At 44.4% G+C, this 23,823-nt stretch overlaps 1 pseudogene; it reads left to right on the top strand.

The window, feature by feature from the left end:
• Positions 1 to 23,127, top strand: part of LOC114232305 (40S ribosomal protein S2-like) — a 69,087-nt pseudogene extending 45,960 nt beyond the window's left edge.
• The last annotated feature ends 696 nt before the right edge of the window (positions 23,128 to 23,823 follow it).

Raw genomic sequence — 23,823 nt, 5'->3', positions numbered from 1 at the left:
CATAAAGGCATGTGTGGGGAGGCTAGTGAGGAGGCCATTGCAATCATCCAGGTAATAAACAGTGGTAGTAGAGATGGAGAGAAATGGATGGATCAAAGACATATTTTAGTTGTAGGACCAGAAACCTAATTGTAGGTGGATTTATATGTGGGAGAAAAGGGAAAGGAATTAATTAAAGATAGATTTTAACTCTGGGTTTTGAGCAACTACTTGGGTGAATGTGGGGCCACTTACTGAGATAAAGTCTTGGGAAGAAACAGATATAAGATGTTGAGTTTGAGTTGCCTATAGGTACCCCTGTGGCAGTATGTATTACGCAGTTAGATGAACAAGTCTGGGTCGTAAGGGAGAGGCCAGGGCTGGAGTACAAATTGGAAGTGATAGGACTGGATGAAATCATTCAAGAAAGAGGGGAGATAAGAGAAAAGAAGGGAGAAGGGGCCAGCCTTGAGGCTCTTTTGCATGAGCCTTTAGACCCATAGAGGAGGAGTCAGCAAGTAAGAGAAGCCATGACCTAGCAGGGAACCCAGAAGAATTGAGGTGATAGAGACCAAGAGAAAAAACTATTTTAGAAAGAAGAAAGTGGCCAATTCTGCTTGAAAGCTGTTAAGAGATTAGTAAAATGAGGATAAGAAATGAGCTTTAAATTTAGAAAGAAAAATCCACTCTTTGCAGCATACTCTCAGACTAATCTTTCTAAAACAAATCTGATAACATTACTTCCTTGATTACAAAATTCAGCAGCTCACTAGCAGGGCCTGGTGTCCCTCTTCTTCCCAGTTTGGCCTTCGTCTGCTCTCATTCCACTCCCCCACCTTTGCCCATGCTTCCTATGAGTAGCAACTGAAGATGGTCCTGCCTCTTTGATACCCCACTCTCCAGGTCTGTGCAGTTTCTTCCATCTGCACTACCCTTGCTCCTGGTAGATATCACACCCCTCATCCAGCCCTGATTCCATTTCTAAACAGTGTTGTTTGAGCTATTCTCCAGCATCTCACAAGTCCCCTCGTGGATCTCTGACATAGCACTTCTCAGGTTGTATTGAAGTTGTTTTTCTATTCATTTCACCCACTAGACTCTGAACTCCTTAATAGTTGAGACTGTGTTTGATGCATCTCTAGTGAACCCCAGCACAACACCAAATCCATAAGTAGATGCCTAGTAGGAGGGATGCCTACTAGAGTTTTGTGAATTCTATTATTTCAAATAGTTCTAACTATTCTTAAAAGTTAAAATATATCTTTTGATTGTGAAAATACATATGAGTTCTCCTCACTCAAAAAAATCATCTTAGAGTGTACAAAAATGTTAACACTCCCTGTTAGGGTTGAATTGTGTGTCTCCCCCCCTCCCCAATAAGATATGTTGAAGTCTTAACTCTCAATACTGAATAGGAATGTATTTGAAAATCAAAAAATCAAATATTTACAGGGATAACCAGTTTAAAATGAGGCGAACAGGGTAGGCCCTATTCCAATACAGCTGGTGTCCTTATAAAAAGGAAAAATCTGTACATACAAATAGATATGCACAGAGGGAAAACCATGTGCAAACACAAGGAAAATTCCATGTGGAGATAGATAATTGGAGTGATGCGTCTACAAATCCAGGAATGCTGTGAGGCTACCAGAAGCTAGGACAGAGGCTAAGAATGGTTCCTTCCTTAGCACCTTCAGAAGGTACATGGCTCTGCTTGTGCAGATTTGGCTTCCAGTACTGAGACAATAAATTTCTGTCATTTTAAGCCACCCAGTTTTTGTTATGGCTGCCTAGGAAACCAATACATCCCCTACATGTACTATAAGAAGCTCAAAATGTATTTGCTTTGTCACTTTGGCACTCATAAATTTAATTCAACTCATTATGCAGAAGAATGAAAAAATACAGGGAAAAAAAAAAAAAAACAATAGCACTCTCTTAAATTTTGCCTAACAGGGAATTAAGAAGAATCCCCCAAAACCTCATTTTAATCAGGTTTAAATTAATCTACATTTTGTATTTATAGTGATATTAAATTACCCAAATGCATTTTTATAATAATATTGTATTCCAAAAGGTGGAAACTGAATTATATTAATTTGAGTGCTCTATTTTTAAGAAAGTTATGTAGCTTCTTCTCTTTATTTTTAACTCTGGATGAGCCTCATTATAAAATGAAATAGTATATTAGTTAAAAAGTACTCTATGAAAACTATAAAGTTCCAAACTGAAAGAGTGGGATGGTGTGATGTTTGATTTTATGTGTCAACTTGACTGGGCTAAAGGATAGATGGTAAAACATATTTCTGGGTGTATGAGGGTGCTTCTGGAAGAGCTTAGCATTTGAATGGGCAGGCTGAATAAAGCATGGGGTCTTCACTAATGCAGATGAGCATTACACAGTCCATTGAGGACCTGAATAATCCAAAAAAGGCAGAAGGACAAATTTGCTCTTTGCTTGATCTGAGATATTCATCTTCTCTTGCCCTCATTCATTTGTTCTTGAGCTTTCAGACTTAGATTGAATTACACTACCAGCTTTCCTGGTTCTCCAGTTTGCAGATGACAGACTGAAACTTCTCCGCCTCCATACCACTTGAGCCAATACCTAAAATAAATATCATCTATCTATCTATCTATCTATCTATCTATCTATCTATCATCACCTATCAGTTCTGTTTCTCTGGAAAGCCCTGAGTAGTATAAACAGGGAGATAAAAATTTCCAGAATCCATGGGGAGGTGGCAAAGAAATTATCTGATTTGAATAGAGAAGAAAAAAGAAAAGAAGCTGATACTTTGGGGAAGCATTCGTCAGTCTAACCAAGACAACAGAAGCTACTTTAAGTGTTTCAACAGAGAGAATTTAATACAGGGAATTGGTTACATATAACGGAAGTGCTAAGCATCAAACAGGACAAATCTGAGATTAAAAACTAAAGGAACCATTACTGCCTGAGGCTAGGGCAAGTTTCTCAATGGGAGACTGATGGCATCTGCAGTTAGATAATCCCTTGTTGTGGGGGACTCTCTTGTAAATCATAGGATGTTTAGCCTTTATCTCTGGCTTTTACTTACCAGATGCCAGTGGCACCCTCCCCCCAAGTTATAACATGCAAAAATGTTTCCAGACATTGCTAAATATACCTTGAGTTATTATTTTGAGTTGGGGGTGGGGTGGGGGCGGGCAGTAGAGAGAAATGTCCCAGGTTGAGAAGCACTGAGCTGGAGGGACAAAAGGAGGAGATGGCATCAGAGCCCAGTGTCCCACAGGAAGAGCTTGGACCATGAAGCAGAGAGGTCTGTCCAGTGAGAGTTTAGCACATGAAGAAGAGGCCTCAGGCAGTGAGGGGAAGGAAGAAATACACTGGCTTCTCAACTGCCTCTGCATCTCCTGCAGGCTGGTGTTGGCCTCCTGACACACAGAGGAGAGCAAGGCAAAGGCAAGGAATGGTCCTGAGAATGTAGGCCCAGGATCAGCACAGGGTTCCCTTAAAACAATGGTTCTGAATGAAAACAAAAATTTAAATCTGAGGTCCAATTTTGAAACTGGTGCTCATTCAATATATCGTATTACCAGACTATTGCTATATACCATACAGAGCCAACCTACTGAGAAACTAAAGAAATCCCTCACTTGCATGGGCCCCTTCCAAGATCCTGGAAGGGCCTTAGTAATGTGTTCAACTTAGTCTCACGTTTTATTAAATTTGCACCACATTTCCCCTCATGTTGTGTGAAATTGGAGTGGGTGTGGGTATTTCGTACATCTGGTTAGAGGCAAGGTGAGGGGGGTATCAGCACTGCCCTTGGACCTGGGCAACGGGGCTTCTGCTTAAGAAGAACTCACTCTGACTCTCCTCCCACTACACCCATCCCCTCAAGACAAGTACACAAGGGGCTAGGGGATATGCCCACCTGGAATTTATGGCTTCTCTGCTTCTTGCCCTACTTTACTCCTAAGAACACAGAATTCCCTACTCAAATGGCCCTGGACTTGCTTCCAGCATCTACATGGGCTTCTCCCTGAGTCCACCCTACCGACTGGACCATGCTGTAGTGCACACCCCTAGGCCCAAGGGGTGGCCAAGGCATGGTTGATTGTTGGAAGTTAGATACAGCCTGGATGTTTGTAAGAGGCCCCTCACTGTATGGAATGGAGCTAGAGATGGGAAGAGAATGAGATCATAAATAAGCAATTAAGTAAATAGAAATTATTCTGAGATTGAGAAGCAAATTGTAAGCCAAAAAAATTTTTTTAAAAATTATACCTAAAGTAGTAATTTATAAAGAGATAAGTTTTAAATAGAATAAGATTTTATATTGTTTGATAATCTAGTTCTTCTTGATCTAACATGAAATGCTGACATCATGATCCACCAGTACAACAGGGCTACCAAGGACAAACTGGTTAATGAAAGTCATCAATTCAAAAAGTTTTTAAGAAAAACTGTGCAAAAAAGCTTGAAATATGCATGCACTCTTATAGCTCATATATGAAGGAAATTTTGACAATTAAAAAGTGTATATGACTTACCAATAACCAGTTCTGAGGTTGGAAAGCCTTTTTAGTCTATCAATAATAAACACATTTCTTTTTTAGATTGTATCTGTTTATTTTAAATATTTATTTAAAAGAAAAATAATTTATTCAACCATGCTGAAAGAAAGACTGAATTATCTTATAAATAATATTATAAAATTGTTATCATATATAGAAGTACATAGAGGTGTTGCCCCAAAAAATATAGAGATAAAAGTACTAAAGAGATGTGTCAAGTAGTAAAAAAGTAAATATATTATTTTTGTAGATTTTTGTTGTATTTGTCAGCCTTTTAAATTTTGTAATTTGCTGTAATTTCTTTTCCCATTTTAAGTAAATTTTCATATTAACTTTATATTCATAATTTTACATTCTTTTTCCTAAGGAAGGAGGCCATCTACCCACAAATTGAATAAGCTTTAGTTTTCATAAAACCTGGATCTTCCTGTGGCATCATAACCTATTATGTGAGCTGTTTGTGTTGGAGAGATGAAGTGAGAGGTGCTGGGGGGCTGTGTCTGGGGAAATGCATAGAAAATTGTCTGAATGGGCAGTTCATCCTGATCTCCAAGATGTCAAGATGTATTATTTCAAGGTGAATGAGTCAGCAACTGTCACTTCCCGAAGGCCATTTTCAGATGGACTGAATTATGTCCTCATTTCTCCTTGTTTTTGTTCTGTAGTCATGGTTGCAGCTGATAATAGGAGAAAGAACTGAGCAAGGGGCAGACGACTGTTTAGCTGTGACTCCATATCCTTTCACATGGCAGAGTGCAGAGAAAGACAAGGATAAAAACAAACAAACAAACAAACAAAACAAAAACCGGGAAACAGAGAGGTGGTATTCATTTGGGAGCCCCAAGGATAACCCCTGAAGCAGACAAAGCAGGGATGTGGGTGTAAGCTATGTCAGCCAAAGCAAGCCGGTTTCATTGTGAGACTATAGGTTGCTGAGCTAGGACTCTTCTCATTGAACAAAGCGCAGGGATTAATTCTATTTAAGTTATTATTATTATTTTAGAATGAAAGCATTTTACCCTGAAGTGTATTGGGTTTCTGAATGCTCACATTTCCTCAAAAATAGTTCTTGGGATTTGCAGATGTAATGTCTACCTAAGTTGGTGGAGTTCAGGGACTTGTAAAGGATGGGCTTCCCAGGGCCATGCTGCCCATCCATTTTCCAGTAAAGCTCCTTTGATTCCTCAAAGACATTAAGGAAAGACTTGATAGTTACATAAAGTGGGTTGAACACAGGTTTTTATCTCTTCTCCCTTCTGAAGTCCCAATAACCTAACTGTAAAGGAATAAAATAGGTACAAATCCTTAAGAACAAAAAGAATGAGAGAGAAGATGACAGCAGACTAGATATTCAACAACATATTTGAAGCTGAGATGTAGGACTCAGCAGGACAGAGAGAGCTGCAGCGGAAATACTCCCTCTACCCTGCTCACTTTTAGGCCTGAGCAGACAGATAGCTTCCACAGAGTAATTGTGAATTTATGTATGTGGGGTTATTTTCGTTGATAACATGGGTCACTTAAGGTTATAGAATGAAGAGCTTTCATTTACTAAATAGCGGGAGTTAATCAGGGGCAAGTTGGCTGTTACCCCAGAACCACTCCCCATCTCTGGCCAAGAAGTTCCCTTTCTAGATGGACCAGACCAGCACATCCCAGACCGCAAGCAGAGGTGATGGTGGACTCGGCTTTCTCTGACACATGTGTACTGAAGGAAGGAAAGAGTGGTTTCCCCAGAGTAATAATAGCTCATACATAAACTATGTGCCAAGCAGTGTTCAAAACACTTTATACCCATTAACTCATTTTTCACAAGTGTGGGTTGGAAGTACAATTATCATTTTATTTTATACTAGAGGCCCAGTGCGCACGAAATCGTGTACGAGTAGCTCGTTTCCACTTGCCTCAGCTCGCTGCCCCGCCCTCCACCACTCATAGCTCTCGGCTGCTAGTAACTCGCACCCTGCCCCTCTTGCTGTGAGAGCCGCTGCTTGTTTGGTTGTGAATGAGCTATGGCGTGACGGCCACGGGTCTTCTATATAAGAGATGTAAGGAACCCAAGATAAGGAGAGTCTAGGTAAATACCCCAAGGTCACCGAGCCAGTAGGGGGCAGAGATAAACGTGAACCCGGACAGTCTGGCTGTATAGAGAGGGGAATATGGATCCTGTGTGGGATAGTCATGACTGATGTTCCAAAATTTTCATTAAATTGTGTTGATTGCACCCTGTTTTTCAAAACAGGTACAATATGGTACAAGCAGATGACATAATGCCATGCTTGTTCCTCTTGAGCAGACTTTTTCCTGCAGCAGCAGGTCCCCCTATAACTCTAAGTCCGTGGTAGTCTGAATGAAGGTCACCTGAGGCTGTTCTGCCTCAGTCCCCACAACCTGTGACCCTTACATGGTGAAAGGGACTCTGAAGCTGTAGTTAAATTAAGTCTCTTGAGATGGAGATTCCCCAGTCCTCATAGGAGGCTCTGGGCCCCAGTGCACTTCCACAGCTCAGACCAAGAGGGAAGGAGCTCACAGTAGACACCCCTCAGCCAATACTACAGGAAGTCCACAGTCACTGGCAAGAACCTGTTGACAAAGGTGAGTGACCTCAGGCAGCTGTGCCTCTTAGCTGGGCTGTTAAGTGAAAGCTGGCACTGGTTGCACACTACATTGGATGCCCATGTAAGAATGGTCTGTAACCGCAGAATAGAAAGTTCTCCTGTTAAAAACAGGATAAATACACTAAGACATTTGCAGGGCTCAGATGTCAATACAAATGCATTTTGTTCAAGAATCAGAAATTCTAGAGTACCAATGACTGCTGTGGTTTCAAGGAAAGAATCATGAATAAAGCTTGGCTTCCATGACTGTAAAAGGATGAAACTTTATTAGTTATGGATTGGGATTGGTGTGTTATCAACAGCCCACCTGTTCTCTTGGTGGTAACCATGTCTATTCAAGTTTGTTATTTTTATATCTTAAATCTATAATACTAAAATGATTTCTGTAGCTGGATGAAGGAGGGAGGAATCCTACTGGGACACCTGAATGAACCACAGAAACTTGAGCCTATGGAGGAAGGAAATAACATAAGCCAGAAAGGGTGCCAAGCAAGTCATTTGTCTTAGAGTATGTCAATAATTTCAGAGTGCAAAAGGACTGTGAACTCACTGTGTTCATTAGACAAGGAGCAGACGCTACTGGGTGCACCCATTAGAGTCATGAACCAGGAAAAGATACACTCAGCCAGGAGCTGTAGGGAGACATCTGGGAGGCCATGTGACTGCTCTGGAATCTAGGTACAGACCTTGATTTAGAATGGTGATATAAAACATGAGGTGGACAGTCACTCTTCCTCCCATGCCCGAGACAGACATTACTAAGTAATCACCACCAACTTTATTGCTGAAGCCAGAGGCAGCCTCAGAGTCACTCTCAGCACAGATCTCAGACCTAACACTTACTGATCAGAGTTGACCTATAAGATAAAACTTATTTGCTATCCCTGGTTTAGAAAAAGAGGTAAAGGAACCAAACATTAGTTAGAATAGAATCTGCATTAACATCTGTCTGGAGAAAGCACTAGGGGCACACGGGGGAGGGCAGAGAGATCTGGGCAAGAAAAGAAGGGAGGACTTCCAGGGCTGAAGCCAAGGCATCCAGAGGGTTGCAGGACCTGACACTAGCCAGGCTGAAATGTAGGTGAAGAACTTGAACAAATAGCTCCTCACCTCTCTTTGGCTGTAATTGGGTCACGTGCCCATCCTGAACCAATCACTATAGTGGGATGTGGGCTCTGCTGATTGCTTTAAGTCCGTGGTCAGCAAACTGCGGCTCGCGAGCCACATGTAGCTCTTTGGTCCCTTGAGTGTGGCTCTTCCACAAAATAGCATGGCCTGGGCGAGTCTATTTTGAAGAAGTGGTGTTAGAAGAAGTTTAAGTTTAAAAAATTTGGCTCTCAAAAGAAATTTCAATCGTTGTACTGTTGATATTTGGCTCTGTTGACTAATGAGTTTGCCGACCACTGCTCTAAGTTAATCAGAGCCCAACTGTGGAGGAGCTAAGGGCACACCTGCCTAAACCACATGACTAAGAGTAGGAGAGAGGTGGCTCCCTTAAGGGAACTAGGGTGCTCTTACCACGAAGGAAGAGATTTAATGCTGAGAAATAAACAAGAGGTGGTATTTACACTAGGATAGGATTTCAGAGAGCTTCCTAGACAGGCAAATGAGATATCTATAAACTACGTGCAGAGTGGCTTAAAGTCCAAGGAAATAATTTCTTAGGAACAGTTTGGAAGTACTTTCCTCTTCTAAAGAGACCTAGGAATCAATATCTGCTATAAAAATGAGGATGCAAGTTTAAGTTGCAATTCAGAATGTCCCCAGACCCAGCAAAAGTACCAGCTTGAATTTTCCTGGGCTAAGCACTTTAGGCCAACTTTCTTCATATGAGAGAGACCCCTTGGAACCAGCCAGGAACCATGTCCTACAGCCCAACGACAATACTAGCAAGTGATTTCTGCAACCAGTGCAAACACCATGTTTGTGATTTGGCTTCCCTGAATGTTTCCTCATAGTGGTCAGCAGCAAACTCCTGAAGTCAGAAAGGTCCCAAGTGCTGGCTTGGACATAGGAAACCTCTAGAGAATGGAGGGAGGGATGGCAGCTTTGAAAAGAAAGGGAGTTTGGGTTCTTGGGACATTGGAATAGAGGAAAGGCACATGAAGGCATTGAAGAGAGGCAGATGTGTGGGCTTAAAGAGCAGGATGTGGGTTACAGAGGAGGAAGAATCTATATATATATAAAAGTCTAAGTGACCAGAACAACCAGAATGACCAGTTGCTATGATGCACACTGACCACCAGGGGGAAGATGCTCAACACAGGAGCTGCCCCCTGGTGGTCAGTGCACTCCCACAGCCAACCTCCCCCTGCTGTCCAATCTCCCGTGTTCCCTTCCCCTTGGTTGGCATGATGATCTCTGAACCAGTCACTGTGTCCAGGAGGAGGAAAATCAGATTCTAGTTGGAGGTGGTGATGGAGTTGCTACATAAATTCTGCATGGCTGAGAATGGTGGAGTGATGGTTTCCTAGAGCAGATAAGATATTGATATTGTGAAGGGCAGGGAAGAGAGGCTGGACAGGTCTCCTGCAATCAGATGAACAGGAGTAGGTGGAATGAATGGAATAGACATTCTAAATCAAAGATAAAGGTAAAGAGTGAAAGGCTCCTGGAAGTGACTTTTGCTTTACAAAAAGAAAAGTGGTGACTGGAAGAGAAGGCTCCCATGGAACGATAGTGGCCCTGCTCAGCAGGCTAGCAGCTGCTCCACCAAACGAAATGAGACACAGGGAAAGAGCTCAATGAATAATCTCTGAAGATGAATCTTTTTTTTTTTTTTAATTTAATTTATTTATTTTTTGGTGGGATCAGGAAGGTGTGGTATTTTTTTTTTTTTTTTGAAGATGAATCTTGATACATATACTTTACTCATTATTTTGGAAGAACTCTCGGGACACATCCCAAAGAGTGAGTTAATGTTCTGCTAAGTTCTTGCTTTATTTACTTACAAGGATCATTTCTTCCTAAAACCCAGCACCATCTTAACATTCTGCATGCTACTTTGGTTCATGGACGCTATAGAAAGATGAATCACTATTCATTCACTGAAGAATTTTCCAAGTTGCAAAGAGATATAATTAATAATGTCAGAGTAGCCCAGTTAGAAACATAGAAGATAGAGAATAATGAGAACAGCCATTCTTTTGTGCTTATAAGAGAATAGTAAAATGCATTCAGTGGCATGAAGATTTTTCAATAAAAATTTCTTTTCCTCTTGGGCTTGATTCATGCCTGAGGCCCATGAGACTGAGGAAGCCAATATATTTATCTGAAATGGAATTCTCCAACAACTATGCTAAATTATAGCAGTAGATTTCAAAGTCTTGCCTGGAATGAGATCATTTTGTTTAAATAAATTATAACATATTCCTACAATATAACTCTATTCACTTATTTAAAATGGTGCCGTAGATGAGAATGTATTAACTTCGTATGATGTTCGCAATATATTGTTGAGTAAAAGAAGAAGGTTAGAAAACAACATGAAGGTTATAATCACACTTCTATAAAATATTAAAATCAGTACATTTTGGTACAAAATGAATGAGAAGATATACTTTAAGGTGTTTCCACTGTTTTTCTCTGGGTGTGAGATCATATTCTTTTTTTCTTTTTTTTCTTGTTTATTATTTCTAAGTTTTCTGCAATGTTTATTTATTGCTTTTATAGTCAGAAAAATATAACAGAACTATTTTCAATTAAAAAATTATACCCATCACACGGTAAATCTTTAATTTTACTTACATTTTATTCTTTAGAAATGTTGGTATTCTTGTAAGCAGCCACAACTCCTCTGTGGAATGAGGCCAGGAAAGAAATGCATGCATGCATGCATAAGTGAGTACATAAGAAAGCACAGCATCAATTAGAGCACCAAGGAAACTCTCGGGACCCCCAAGGCCAACCCTCTCTTCCCTTACTTTGATTTAATTAACATTGAAATGACATCCAATTCCAGGAGAATAATATTAGCCTTTGTACTCACTTTTTCTCAATGTCCCTATTGAAATAAATCCTTATTCTGATTTGACAAAAATATTGTTTAGTCATGGAACATGGTTAGGGCTCAGCCAGTATCAATGTGACGGGACCTGGAGGTAGGAGCTGAGATGGGATGGCTTCCAGAGGCATGCTACTCAAAGCACAGTCCATGAGCCAGCAGTGTCAAGATCATGTGGAAGCTTATTAGAAATACTAGAGGCCTGGTGCACGAATTGGTGCACGGTGGGGTCTGGCTGACTACCTCGATGGGGGCTGATTGGGGCCAGGCCAGCTGGGAGAGAGGGGCCACAGGAGGTTGGCCGCTGGTCCCACCCTTGATTGGGACCTGACTGGGGCTGGGCCGGCTGGATGGAGGACTGCAGGACGTTGGCTGGCCCCCAGTTGGGGGGGCCAATCAGGGGTGGGGCCGGCCGTAGGTAGGAGCCTAAGGCGGTTGGGGTGGGACTATCGGGACCATGAATGGGCTGATTGGCCGCTGCTGTGCACGTCATAGTGACTGGTCATTCCAGTTGTTCTGGTTGTTCCATCGTCTGGTTGCTTGGCTTTTATATATATAGACTAGAGGCCCGGTGCATGAAATTCATGCACTGGTAGGGTCCCTAGGCCTGGCTGGTGATCAGGGCTGATCTGTGGGGCAACTGTTGGGGCGATTGAGGGGCCCCTGCTGGCACCCTCCTTGGCTGTCCTGGCACTGGCCACTCTCTGGCCCTGCCCTCTGCCGCCACCGCCAGTCGGGGCCTGTAGGCTAGGGGCAGCTCCTGAATTGAGAATCTGCCCCCTGGTGGCCAGTGTGCATCATAGCAACAGGTCGTTCCACTGGTTGTTCTGCAGTTCAGTCAATTTGCATATTAGGCTTTTATTAATAAAACCCTATTATGCAAATTGACCAAACAGCGGAATGACTAGTAGCTATGGTGCATACTAACCACCAGGGGGCAGACGCTCAATGCAGGAGCTGCCCCCTAGTGGTCAGTGTGCTCCCACAGGGTGAGTGCTGCTCAGCTAGAAGCTGGGCTCATGGCTGGCGAGCGCAGTGGTGTTGGTGGGAGCCTCTCCCACCTCCGCGGCAGCGCTAAGGACCCCTCAGGAGATGTCCACGTGCCAGCTTAGGCCCACAGACATCCCCTGAGGGGTTCTGGACTGCGAGACGGTGCAGGTAGGGCTGAAGAACTCTCCACACACCTCCCCCACGCCCCCCCCCCCCCCCCCAGTGCACAAATGTCATGCACTGGGCCTCTTGTATAGGATAAATTCCCAACCCTCTCCCTAGGCCTACTGACTCAGAATACCTGGAAATGGGGCCCAGATCTGCAGAGTCCTGGTTCAGTGGTTTCACCAGCAGATAATCTCTGAAGCAGGGAAAAGCCCACAAGTGGTCAATTGTATCATAGTTTTTCAGACCTGGACTTACTGGAAGATGAAGGTTGACTCTAAAGGCTGAGTCATCTCATGAGTATCTCAGTCTGTCTGTCTGTAGAACAAGAGTTTATTGTGTTTTCTTCTTCTCTAAGTGCTGTCTCTCTGCTCCTGAAAGTCCCCGTGCATGGATGAAATATTTGCGAACCTAAAGCCTGGTCTCTATCAATCACTGCCATTTTTCCAGAAGCAAGAGGCAGCGTGATTTTGCACACACAGAAATCATTTCTTTCTTTGGTGAAGACAGTGATCTGGGGAAAGGCAATTATCTCAGCAGAACTACCAACCTGCAGGGTGACATTATCAACTGTTTGAAATTACACAGTATTCATTTGCTGCTATTTTAATGTTGTCTTCTTTTTCCCTTTCTCACTCCAATGATAAAACCCCCACTCTCCCAGCCTTTTCCTTACTTCTTATTAATCTTGAAATATAAGTTCCTTATTTTTAGCAGGCTGATGCCACTAGTAGAAATATGCTATTGGGGATCATAATAAGGACTTTCACTCTTTCAGCTGGTGCCCAGGCACTGCCCATGGGATTTTTAAACTAAGCTGCAGAGCCTTTGTCTCTGCCAAGAAAGAAATGACTGGCAAACACCACCACAGCTGGCTTTGTGAGCTGCCTCCTGCTACTCTCAGCTCCTAATAGAATTCTACTAGACTGGAGGGTATTGAAAACCAGCTACCAAGTAATGAGGGCTGCTTTTCTAGAGCTCAGGAACAAGGCAAAGTTGCAGTGTGTGTGTGTGTGTGTGTGTGTGTGTGTGTGTGTGTGTGTGTGTTTTGGCTAAGGCAGTGGAAAAAGATGACTGAAAACATTGTCTTTAGACAATGTAATGAGCATGACAATCAAAGGCAGAAAACCAAGGCTTTGAGTCTCATGCTGCACCTCTTAACTATTAGCTATGTGGCTTGGGTGAATAATTTAGCTGTTCTAATTTTTTTATATTAAAATGGGAAATACAACGTTGAATTTATGGGTGTTAAGGGGTTCAAATAAAATAACAACTTAATTTAAACAGACATCTGTTATCCTAATATATAAAAACCCTGGGTCCATCACGATCGGAGGCTCGACCAACCGAAAGTCAGTCCTGCAGTCAGCACTGGGTTGTTGTGGTGACCCAGCACTGACTGCTGAGGGGGCTGAGAATCAGGCCCAGAGAGAGGCCTGAAGAGAGAAGTAGGGTCGTGTAACCTGTGTGGTAGCTGTTGATCAGCACTTGACTCTCTCTCTCTCCAGGCTAGGCCTGCAGCTGCACCTCCATTTCTCTCCAGTCCTCCACCAGGGCTGCTGATCAGCCCCACCTTTCTGATCAGGCCCTGTTGATAGTCCCAGAGACATTGACTGGCATAGAAATCGACCAATCAGAACCAAATCTTGGTGAAGTGTGAGGAGCCAATGGCTGCCTAGGAGGCGGAGCTTTTGACACTTAATGGCATAGAAACTGACCAATCAGAACCAAATCTGGGTCAAATGTGAGGAGCCAATGGCTGCCTAAAAGGTGGAGCTTTTGATGCTGACTGGCATAGAAACCGACCAATCAGAACCAAATCTGGGTGAAGTGTGAGGAGCCAATGGTTGCCTAGGAGGCAGAGCTTTTGATGCTGACTGGCATAGAAACTGACCAATCAGAACCAAATTGGCCAGCAGAGGAGGGCAGTTGGGGGCGAGATCAGGTTGGCAGGGGAGAGCAGTTGGGGGAAAGATCAGGCCAGCAGGGGAGGGCAGTTAGAGGTGATCAGGCAGGAGGGCAGAGGCAGTTAGGGGTGATCAGGCAGGAGGGCAGAGGCAGTTAGGGGTGATCAGGCAGGCAGGCAGAGAGGTTAGGGGCCATCAGGCAGGCAGGCAGAGAAGTTAGGGGCCATCAGGCAAGCAGGCAGAGGGGTTAGGAGAAATTAGGAAGGTAGGCAGAGGCAGTTAGTGGCAATCAGGCAGGCAGGCAGGTGAGCGGTTAGGAGCCAGGGGTCCCAGATTGCTAGGGGGATGTCCGACTGCTGGTTTAGGCCCGATCCCACAGGGGTGCAGGCTGGGCTGAGGGACCCCCCCCTCTCCGTGCACAAATTTCATGCACTGGGCCACTAGTGTAATCATAATAGTTAACATTTCTTGAGCTCTTATTATATGCCCAACCTCTAACTATGTCTTTTACACACACCATGGTATTTAGTCCTCAAAAGCAGCCATAAAGGTAGCAGCTATTATGAATTTTAGTTTTTGGACATGATCTCTGAGAATTAATGCAGTTAAGCAAATCGTCAAAGGTTAATTGAGAAGTGAATGGTAGAGTCCTTAGCAACTGCTGGTCATTGTTCACTAGGAAGGCATCTTCTCTGAACAAGTGCAGAGTACAGGGAGTTTTCCACTGGTTTTTTTTTTCCTAACTTACTATACAGGATTCCCATTATGTTCTTGGGGACATCAAGTCCCTGTTAATGCCCCTTGGGGAAAAGCCAGTGACAAAGTTGTGAATGACTGATACCCTGAAGAGTCCCAGGTTGTGCACAAGAATCTCTAAAATGTGGGATATCTGGCACATTGTTCAAAATCAAGTGACTAATAAAGGCAGAGATTTTATACCCGGTGTGTGAATTCCCAGGTTTGGGCAGCCTGATGGCTGACTCAGAAGAGGTAGCTCTCCTTGTTGGCTCCTCCCTTCCCCTGCACCAGGCAGACCCGTGAGGTGAGAGGGAGTGAGGATGAGAGGGAGTGAGGATGAGAGGGAGTGAGGATGAGAAGGAAGGAGGATGAGAAGGAAGCTATGAAGAGGAAAGTTAAGACCACTAAGACTAGAGATTTGTTTTTCAGTTTCAAAAAAAGGTGACTTCTTGGAGGCCATTAGCACTTAGCAAACACTGTATATAAAGAAGGGCCTGTTTTTGCCAAGAACTATAGCTGAGCCATGCTGGATTTCACCTTATGATGGATATTTTTAAAGGTTCTGGCTTATTTGGATCTTTTTGGGAAATTTCATGCCCTTGACCCCATCTCCTCTCAGCACCCACAGAAAATAGTTAGGAGATAGGTTAGGATGAGATGTGCAAAGCTCTGTTGAAAGGGGGACCACACTGCATGATAATAGATGTGAAACCTGGCTCTGCAAAACTAACTGGCTGTGTGATCTTGGGTCAGTCACTTAACTTCTCTGTGCTTTAGTTTCCTTGTCTGTAAGATGAGAGTAATAATAATAATAATGGTGCTTAACCTCATGGAATTATAACCATTAATGAGCTATTATTTGTAAACTGCTTAGACCAGTGTCTGGCACACAGCAAGCATCCTATAAGTGTTAATTTAATTTAATTTTTTGTTAATCCTCACCGAGGATATTTTTCCATTGATTTTTAGGGAAAGTGGAAGAGAGAGAGAAAGACAGAGAGAAACACCAATATGAGAGAAACACATCGATTGGTTGCCTCCTGCATGCACCCTGACCAGGGCCTGGGCCGGGGGGAGTCTGCCACCAAGGTACATGCCCTTGACCAGAACTGAATCCAGGATCCTTTGGTACATAGGTTGATGTTCTATCCACTGAGCCAAACCAGCCAGGGCAATAAATGAAATTTTAAATATGTCCAGCATTCCCAATCAGGTGCAGTCAATGCCAGGAAGAGGACCCAACACATTCATCTTTTGATGACTATAGGTAGAGCCTACCAAAGGAATCAGGAATTTCCTGCCAATTAGGGAACTGTGGTGGCTGGGCAGTGAGGCACTGTGGGAAAATCAAAGGCTTTGGAATAAGACAATTCTGGATTTAAATCCTACTCCAAAAGTTACTCTGTGTGTACCTTGATCAAGGCACTGAACCTCTCTAAGCCTCACTTCTCTCATTTACAAAATGAGTGTGAGGTTTATCACCTGGATCAGTGATATATGGAAAGTAGTATCCAACAGTTCCTCAGCCAGTGGCTCTAATGTCATCATGGCCATCATCATCATCATCATCATCATCATCATCATCATCATAATCATCACCATAAATTTGAAATGTAGGTACAATCAGGAAAATGAAGTAGCCTTTAAGTCATCAATTCTAAGTGTGGAGTGTCTAGGAAGCTGTCAATATTTAAAGGGGAGGGAGGTGAATATGAAGGTTGAAAAGTACAATCAATAGAATAATATTTGGAAAATGAAAAATAAAACTACTTTTTTCCATAATCCAGACCAAATAAAGTGAGATTCAGCATGTCTCTCTGGAGAGAATGGTTTCCCAGGGAAAATGCCAGAGTGAAGAATGGGGGTCGGGGGATGGGATGTGGAGATTTTATTTTTCAAAAGGTGTCATGTCTAGCTGGTGCTTAACATGACCACATCATATTTGTGGTGAGTATTAGTTTTTGAAAGCCTCAATGAATTTATACGTGCAAAATATTGATTTCCTAAAATTCTCTGATAACTGCTCCATTCTAAAATCAATCCAGTCACTCCAAGGTTAAATCAGTCAAATTTAGCAATGTTGACATGCTCCCCTGGAAGTTCCTTTAAAAAGGTCATTTTAGGTTCATATCAGTCATATTCAGGAAATTCCTCCCATCCTTTTTCCTTCTTCCTGGGGTTGGTGTTAAGCTTGGGGTGAGGGAGAGTAGGGTGTTTACACAAAAGTAGCTATAGCATTCATGAGACGTAGGCATCCACTTCCAGACCTAGCTGCGTCTTGCTCTCACAGTCCTGCACCCGAACAGTCCTTTCTCTCCTTGTTCTTGGGCATGTGCCCTCCACCCTGAGCATCCATAGAGATGTGGTTGCATCCTCATCTGTGCCTGAGAAGTGACCCACATCACCTCTGGTGTGTTTCCCCTCCTCCTAGCTCTGAAATCCCTTGTGGCCCAATCAGGGCTCTCCTTTTCTTTCTTAACTTTCTGTTTCCACTTGTGGGGGTGGGGCCTGGAAACTTTTAGCTGTTCCACTTATAGGATTACCGGATTTAGCAAATAAAAATATAGAACACCCAATTATAGAGGGGTGGGCAAAACTAGGTTTATAGTTATTCATATGGAAAATAATAACAATAATCTATACTAATAAAAGGGTAATATGCTAATTAGACCAGATAGACTGGACGTCTTCTGGATGTCCTTCTGGACAAAACTGCAGTGGCTGCGAGGGCTGAGGAAAGCCGGCAGCTGTGGCAGTTGGCAGGGGCAGCAACGGGGTGATGGGGGTGGCGCCTTCCCCTGATCGACCTGGTCGCCTCCCGCAGGACATCAGTAAGCCATCAGTAGGATATTCCCTTAGGGCTCCCGGACTGGGCGAGAGGGCAGGCCAGACTGAGGGACCCCTCCCTACTGCACAAGTTTTCATGCACCGGGCCTCTAGTTAATCTTACCTTATAATAGACAAATATGCAAATTGACCACACCTTTGCTATGCCCAAGACACACCCACTAACCAAGCCACGCCCACCAACCACGCCTACCAGGAAACCGTTGCAGGGACGTTGGGGTGTGGCAGAGCCCAAGGCCGGGAAAGCCTCGGGCGGAGGCTTTCCCGGCCTTGGGCACCAGCAGGGAGCCTGCACAGATCGCAGGAAACCACTGGGGGTCGGCTCCTGCGATCCTTAGCAGGGATGTTGGGTGCGGCCGAGCCCAAGGCCACTGCCTGGGGCCAAGCCCTGACCCTGAAAGAAGGCAGAAGGCGGTGGCCACAGCCAAGACCTGGGTCCCTGGTGCCGGCAGAAAACTGGTGCAGGCAGCCAGGTGAATGAAGGTCTATTGCACGAATCTTCGTGCAAACGGGCTACTAGTAAATAATAATACAAAAATAAACTCTGTGTTTCATGTACTCACAACTGCAAACCCACTTTTGCCCACCCCTGTATTTGAATTTCAGATAAACAATATTTTTTAGTGTGAATACACCCCAAATAGTGTATGAGTCATATTTATGTTAAAAATGATTCATTGTTTTTCTGACATTCCTGGGCTGGTGTAAAGCCATGGGAAACTCCAGAAGCTGTCTCAGCGCCCCCCAGTGTGGACCGGCCACAGCACCGTAGGCGGCTGCACCGTGCTAGCGCAGGGCTCCTCCGTGTGGAAACAAGGAAGCCCAGCCAGATGGGAGCGGACAAAGGCTATTTACTCAGCGGAGGCAACCACTGTCACTTGTATTTTGGGAGACTCAAAAGCACATGGAGGTTGGAAAACCTGACAGTAGAAAAAGGGAGGGCTTCGGGGTGTCCTGATGGGAGGCTCCTGGTGTGGGGAAGCCGCAGGTCCATTTGTCCATTCAGTGTCTCATCTACAGGACTCCTACGCAGCTGTGGGAGCTGTGAACCCGCAAGGCTGCTGTCATCCTGTCTGATGCTGGAGCTTGAGCCCCCAGGTAGCTAGGAAGGGACGATGGAGAATCAGCTGCAACCCTGCAGACAGACCGGAACCCGTATCAGTTCTCAGCGCCTCCAGCTGGTCCTGCAGGAGAAGCTGGTGCCCTCCGTCCTGGTGCCAAACACACACCTGGCCCAGGAATCGGAGAGGGGAAGGCCGGGGAAGGTGCACCGCTTGTAGACCCACCTGCTGCCCACGCCGAGGACTCGGCAGATGAGTAATAACGTGTGAGCTACAAAAGCTCATGCCCCAACCTTCTGAGAGTAAAAAACAATGCAGCTGCTGCTTCACTCCTGCCCCTCAAATCTCATGCAAAAACATCTCTTCTCCTCACTCGGACCTGAAACACGAAGGAGAGGGCGTTCCCGGAAACAGCTCAGCCTGGCCCGCCTGACTGCTTCAAGAAGCTGCCACAGCAGTTGCTTGAAATGCCAGACGAGCCCCTTACAGTGAACGCACCTTTTCATAAGCCACAAGGTTCACAAACTCAAATGTTAAAAACCTAATTTTTGTTATAAATAAATGTATAAAAAAGTGTATACTGAGGTACTGCTCACACACATTTAGGTGTTTAATTAAAGTGCAACCGTGATTGTGTGTGTGTGTGTGTGTGTGAGTGAGAGAGAGAGAGAGAGAGAGAGAGAGAGAGAGAGAGAGAGAGAGAACTGGTAGAAAGTGTGTGTCTCCACTGGGGCTAAGAGCCACTGCTCCCCGCGGCAGAGGTGCTAGGATGTATATGTGATGAGGACCTGGACACAGGGACCGGATCCCACAGTGTGGGGGCTGGTTAGACAGTCTCCGTAGGGCTGTTGTCTTTAGATCTGATGCTGGAGCTCCTATAGTCACACCCGGCTTTCCCTTTTTTGCTCCTGGAGAATCCGAAGACTGACAGGTACCATTTTTCCTTTCTTCTAAAAAGTAGGCTGTTTTTAACATTTTTCTCTGTTTCATATGGATCCTTTCTTGATATTTGTAAGCAGTGAGCTAAAGGCGAATCTAAGTACCACAGATCTCTGTATGTGAGAGAAGGGGAGAAGGAAGACGACACGGGCTGGTGGGAGACAGTGCATGTAGAAGCTCCACACCCATGTTTTCCAGTAGGATGAGCTACAAGCTAGGTCCCAGGATCTGGGATACCAAAACTGCCCTACTTTTGGAAATGAATTCCTTTCATGACCCAGTCCTAAAGGACACAGAGTCCTCGGCAGAGCGTCAAGAGGCTGAGGTCCCAGTGCTAACTCTGTCAGTATATTGATTCAGGGAAAGTCTCTCACTCTCTTTTTAAAATTTTAATATTTTTATTAATTTTTTTTAGAGAGGAAGGGAGAGAGAGAGTGAGAGAAAAAAAACACTGATGTGAGAACAAAACAATCATTCGCTGCCTCCTGCACGCCCCCTACCCAGGTTGAGCCCGAAACCTGGGCACGTGCCCTGAACGGGAATCAAACCTTTTGGTGCATGGGTTGATGCCCAAACAACTGAGCCACACCAGCCAGGGCAGGGAAAGGCTCCCCTTCCCCCCTCCCTTTTTTTTTTTATCTCTGGAAGGCATTTCCTTCACTTCTCAAGTAAAAGTTTTTAGATACGTGAAACTTGACAGAGATGTAGTTCAATGATCACCACCATTCATAACTATCAATGGACTGTTGTAGAAGTGAAGACTGTATCAAGTCTCCCCCTTAGATGTTCCCTCCAAGGAACCTTTCCTAGGAGCCCAGAATGGGTCCACGGTCTGGGCAAAAGTTAGTTCTTCTAGCTTACACCATTGTATTGGTTTCTAAGAAGGGGTTTTAGACTTAAACCTCCACTTAGATGCCACTCTTCTGATGTGTGGGGAGCTCACTTCAAAGCAAGGAATGGAGTCGCAGAAAGATTGGATTTGGGCAGCTGTGGGCAGCCCCATTTTCACATCTGCCACTGTGGGTAAGTGTTTGATCAAAATCCTCTCTCACTGTGGCACTGGGACAAGATGGCTTTCTTCCTAATGTTCCCTGAACTAGTAAAAGTGGCTGCAGTTCGGCTTCTTAAGCATTTTCATGGCCATCAGAGTGCAAGACAAGCCTGCTTTGTGTCGGATCCCTGACAGCGAGCTCAGTGCCTAGAAGGCAGTGAGCCCTCAATGTCTGTGTGTTGAATGACTGAGGGGTCAACAGTGGGGTGGAATGTGCCAACTGTATCAGTAATGACCACTTGATGAACAGATCAAATACAGGCTTTAATAATTCTCAGAAGAAAGAACAGCCAAGATATCCTGAATTCATCACATTATAATAATACATTTTTATGACTAAAAAGAATAGGCATTGCAGAAAATAATACAAAGATTTGAAAAGCATCCACAATCTCACCATCTAGAGATGATTATTCTTCACATTTTTGGGTTTATATTTTATATGTAACTCAGCGGAATTGGGATTCTCTGATATGTAACAGTGCATTGCTAAATTGTGTTTTAAGAAGAGTTTGTAATGACGATATGTTCCCAGAGTGCATTTCTTAGAGCTGGAAGCACCAATACATGAAAGAGACACTAGGAGACGTGGAGAACTGCCCACGTCCTCCCAACAGCAGGAGGGCACAGGCGGGCTCTGCCTCTTCTGAGAATCCAGGGCTGCCTCCCCGTGAGTGCGGCCGGCATGGGCTCCACCTTCCTAATGCTCTGTGCGGGCTGCTTAAACCAATCCTTCCTCATTTTAGTGGCCCCTCGTGCACCGAAATGCAGACCCTTGCAGTCTTGTTTGTTGGTAGTCGATTCCCTCCTCCGCCCACTCATCCCTGCGGAGGCGTCGGCCTCCCCCTGGAGCTCACATATCCCTGAGATCTAGATAGGGATTGGGCGGCTTTGAATGTAAAAAACCTGAATTAAAGTCCTCCTTTGCAACAGGGCGTCTTGCCCTGAGACTGCCCAGGGACAAAGGTCAGAAGGCAGAGGCTGTCTTTTTTGGAGGAGTTCCTCCATTTACACAGAGACCTGCAAGAGCGAGAGGAAGGGAGAGGGAAGGGACCTGGCCTTTTCTTCTGATTCCTGGCTCAGGCGCCTGCTCCTGCAGCCCCGGGCATGGTCAGCGGAGTGGACAGAGGAGTGTGTATGGGGCAGGGAGGGGTCTTCACTGAATTCGGAGCTACAGGAGGACCACAGAGCTATTCCATTTCAGATGCCTTTTATTCTTTAATTAGATATACTCTGATTTAAGAGGCAATAGCCAGGAACCCAGACCTCCAGTGAAGCATAGTAACCTCCATCTTGTATTAAAAAACAACAACTACTGTTTGAAACTCTCTGCTATTGTTAGATAGTCCCTAGTCCTGTAAACTCTGTCATTGTAAACTCTGTCACTTTAAGACAGTCTCTTATTCTATAAAATGACTTTGTTTTTGTTCAAATAATAAAAAAAGATAAACAACTGTCTGACCTTGCAAGCTAGCCATCCAATGTAACAGACTCATATAGACTAATACTGATAATAATTCCCATATTCTTATGCCAAGTACTAACTCATTATGTATTCAAGGTTACAGCTGTCTGTAACAATAACTCACACAGAGCCCTTTGTAATATCTGCAAACAAAGAAGCTCAAAAAGTATAAATACGGAAAACTTCCTGTATGTGGTGCTCAGAGATTTGGAAGAGACACCTCCCTCTGGGCTGCGTGCAATAAACGACTCCTAATTAATTGGCTCATTAAGGCGTCTTGTATCTCACTCGCAGATTTACGATACAATATCAGCTCTTGGACCCTCATGGGAGATGGGGGTGAGGGGGCTGTTCCCTCACTTCTGTCTATAGGGCCTTCCCACGGGTTCTTCTGGGCCTCCCTGTCTTGGCAAATGGACCCTCTCTGGGCAGCAGTTCATCCCTGCTATATACTTAAAAATCTAACCATCACTCTTGCTTATAATTATCTTAAAAAGTTCATAGACGGGAATTTCCACAATATTATAGGAATTTGGCTATGTTTTGACAAGTATGAATAACTTTGTGTTACTAACACTCACACAGTCTTTCTACACTCACAGGAAACAACACCTGCACAGCATTCCTGAACCAGGCGGAAGGAGGTATTACAACATGGTGCAGGGCAGTTGTGGAAAGGAGGTGCACCTTCAGCTCATTGAGAATTTTCCCCCAAGTTCCCTCCCACACTGCCTTCCCCCAGGCACGCCCAATGCTGAATCGGACAGAGACAGCCACAAAGAACTGGACCAATATGAGCTCTGAACTCTGGAATGACTCCCTTTTCCTTTATCCTGGCTGCTCAGCAAATGAACAGACTTCACTCCTATGTGTTTTAAAAAAAGTCTGCCTTAAAATATGCCCCACCCTATGAAGGCAGCAGCCGAGTACGCAGAAGTGTGTGAAATGCGTTCACATTCTGCATAACTTCTCAGAGGATTGCCCACAGGATGCAGCCCGCCTGCCGGAGTTAATTAACTAGGGCACCTGATGGATAAATAGTCCCCAAATAGCACTTCATAAACTTCAACTGTTCTGTAATGATCTTGACTGTTGAGGCATCACAAAATAAGAACTTACAGAGGGGAGGAAACAGCAACGGAGAGAGATTATCCTATATAATAAAGAGGTAATATGCAAATTGACCCTCACACCCTCACATCACAAGATGGCCACCCCCACGTTGTCACAAGATGGCTGCCTCATGTTGTCACAAGATGGCCGGCAGGGGAGGGCAGTTGGGGGCTATCAGGCCAAAAGGGGAGCAGTTAAGTGTCAATCATGCTGGCAGGGGAGCGGTTAGGTGTCAATCAGGCTGGCAGGAGAGTGGTTAGGGGGCTATCAGGCTGGCAGGCAAAGTGGTTAGGGGCCATCAGGCAGCCAGGCAGGCAAGTGGTTAGGAGCCAGCAGTCCTGGATTGTGAGAGGGATGTCTGACTGCTGGTTTAAACTGGCAGTTGAC

The sequence above is a fragment of the Eptesicus fuscus genome, chromosome 7 (genome assembly GCF_027574615.1).
Source record: "Eptesicus fuscus isolate TK198812 chromosome 7, DD_ASM_mEF_20220401, whole genome shotgun sequence".
Classification (NCBI taxonomy): domain Eukaryota; kingdom Metazoa; phylum Chordata; class Mammalia; order Chiroptera; family Vespertilionidae; genus Eptesicus; species Eptesicus fuscus.
The sequence above is the reverse complement of the archived record's forward strand: the minus strand, read 5'-3'. Positions and strand labels throughout refer to the sequence as shown.